The following is a 3,245-nucleotide window of genomic DNA, read 5'->3' as shown; positions in this document are numbered from 1 at the left end:
TTTGCGTTATTCTTTTTCGTTACATAGCTTGGTAGTTGATACTTGATACTCATATAAATACTTGTACAACTTCGAATTTTGTTCTATCGAATCACTCTCGTATATGCTTCTAAATGTAATATTACAGTAGGATTTTATAATTGGATGATGCGTCTCGCATTATAGTCATTTAGGACGCTTGTAGTATTAATTATTATAGCCTATTAGGACACTTGTTTAGTATTACTTATTTCATTTTATAGGACACTAAAATTTGTTTCATAAAACCATTTTTTGGGACATTGAATTTCGTCCTATAAAAACATTTTTTTGGGACGCCCATATTTGTTTCTAAATGTAAACATTTTGTGACAACATAAAGTGTCCTCCTATATTATAGTCTATTAGGACACTTTTTAGTGTTACTTAAACTATTTTATAGGACTATGGGTTTAGTATCATAATCCTAGAGTTTTTTAGGACACTCAAATTCATCCTATTAACCTAATACAACACCTTTAGATGAGACACACACATTTTTTGTCCTATAAACTTAAAAGTCCTATTAACTACCTTATTAGGACACTAATGAGTGTCCTATAAAGCCCTTTTTGTTGTAGTGTATCTTTATCAATTAAAGTAAGTATGTCTATGACATGTTGAAGAAGTTTGATTAATCAAACAGTTCATCTATGAAGACTCCAATGGCTCCTCCACTCTCTCTCAGATCCAAATAGAAAGCCTGTAAACGTAACTGTTTATAGATGAATGATCGGCTCTCTGTTGTATCTAATAGCTAGTCGACCAGATATCATGTACTCTACCTGCTTATGTGCAAGATGTCAAGCTGAACCTAAGGAATCCCATCTGATTGCTGTAAAATACATTTTCAGATATTTTAAGGGAACTCCTAACATAGGCTTTGGTACCCTAAAGGTTCAGGTTTTGACCTAATAGGTTACTCGGATAGTGATTTTGCAAGTTGCAAAATTGATAGGAACAGCACCACTGGAGGCTGTCAGCTTCTAGATGGAAAGTTCGTGAGTTGGACAAGCAAGAAGCAAAACTCAGTGTCCACATCAACAGCTGAAGCTGAATACGTAGGTGCTGGAAGTTGTTGTGCCCAAATTCTTTGGATGAAAACCAGCTGATGGACTATGATCTTCAGTTTTCAAAAGTTTCTATTTATTGCGATAGCACTAGTGCTATTGCAATTGCAAATAATCMTGTACTWCACTCCAAGACCAAACATATAGAGATCCGATATCATTTTATCAGAGATCATGTTATGAATGGTGACATTGAACTTCACTTCGTTCCAACTGAGTACCAGCTCGCTGACCTTTTCACCAAGCCTCTTGATGAGACAATATTTAATATCTTGATCAGCGAATTGGGGATGCTAAATGTTGAAGAATAATCTTCAGCTATTAACATCCTTCAGTAAGTGAAATGATTCAGTGTCTATCTCTGACACTGAACTCTTGAGTAAATGTATCTATTCTCTTTATGGTATGATTACTTATCTCTTTTCTTCAAAACTTAAAACCTTCACTGAAGCCTTTCTTCTTCAGTGACTAAAATGTTTTAAAAGTTGGTTTCAGTGATTCTTTTATCACTGACCATATAAATAAGTATATCTCTAGTATACTTATTGTTTCTGAAAAATCAAAATAATAATTGAATCCTTTTTGTTCAGTGATTCAATTATTATTATTTTTAAATGCCAGGATCAGTGATTCTCTTATCACTGAAACTGAAGTCTTAAAAACTATCACTGAAGCCTTTCTACATCAGTGATAAAACTGTTTTAAAAGGTCTTTTCAGTATTTTGTTAAACACTCAATGACTCTTCGTTTTCTTAAAAATCTTTTCTTTTTAAAAGAAATAGTTAATGAACCGTCTTTATGACAACATTTTCTATTTACAATGCACAACGCTTTGAGATGCGCAAAAAGGTACTGTCATACGCTACCTCATTAAATGTCATCCAATCATGGATGAGAACGTGCCACTTTCTCATCATGACCCTTTTCTCAACCGTCGTCTTTTTTCTCTCTCTTCCTACCTATAAATATGAGACTTCTTCTTCACTTTTCTCTTTATGCTTTCAAAAATTCAAAGACGAACCTCTGCCAAATTTACTAAGCAAAGAAACTCTCTCAAACTCCTTCTTTGACCTTTCACTCTACAAATCTTAAGATCATAATTTTCTTTTCTTTCTTCTTCTTCTTCTAAGAAATGTGTTTAATATATTTAGGAACTTTTTTCTCTTAAAAAATTAAACATCAATGATTATAAACCCAACTTTTACTTGGTTGTAATCACATTTCTTCTAAACACATTCTACTTAAAAAACCCTAATCCCTTTTCAAGGATATTTCAAAAGAAGTTTTTCTTGTTTCAAAAACTTATCTATACACATCTTGGTTATTCTAACAAACTGTTTTATTTATTCTCACTCTTTAAAAACAGATGGCAGCCAAGAATGTTGGATTCATAGTTGATGAAGTTTCCTTCAGGCCAACAACTACATTGTCTTGATGGACATCACCTCAACCAAGGTGTTTTACCAAAAGGTGGTTGATTTCCTCAAGCATTCGTCTTTTGCATTTTCCCTCAACCATGAACCTGTCATGGTTAAGAAGGTTCTACAACAGTTTTGGTTCCCTGCTGAGATGGTCGAAGTCGAAGACAAGCATGGCCGCYAAGTTGAACAAATCAACTTCACCTTCAACCGAATGACTGTGAAGTTTGGTGTGAACACGTTGAGCACGGCTCTTCACCTTCCCAAAGGCCCCTTCGATAGTGATCCCACAACCGTCGAGATTATCCAATGTTTTGATGTCGTTGGCTATCAATGGCCAATGAAGAAGGATTTAAATGCTCCCATGAAGTCCTTGTCGAAGATTGAGAAAAAAAGGATGTCAACGATCTGGCAATACCTGTTTTCTCACTTCATCCAGGCCATAAGTGGAAAGACTGGAGGTYATGACCAAGCCTCTAGGATTGCCTTGACGATTGGCATATCTACGATTCAACATCACATTATAAATTAAGTTGCGGTCATTTTCGATTACCTGGTACAAAAGCTGAACAAGCACCAACGAGAAAAGCTGGTGCCTTACACTAGGTTCCTTTCTATGATCTTTGCCAAGATCATTGGAAAGAAATACTCCAACAAAGGAAACCTTCAGGTTTCCAAGCTTGGATCCAGAATTCTGGATCACAAGCTGAGGGATGGAGATGTTGCACTCTCTTCTATA

Source organism: Cynara cardunculus (genome assembly GCF_001531365.2).
Source record: "Cynara cardunculus var. scolymus isolate 2C chromosome LG 13, CcrdV1, whole genome shotgun sequence".
In the NCBI taxonomy this organism is placed as follows: domain Eukaryota; kingdom Viridiplantae; phylum Streptophyta; class Magnoliopsida; order Asterales; family Asteraceae; genus Cynara; species Cynara cardunculus.
Note: the sequence above shows the minus strand (reverse complement) of the source record.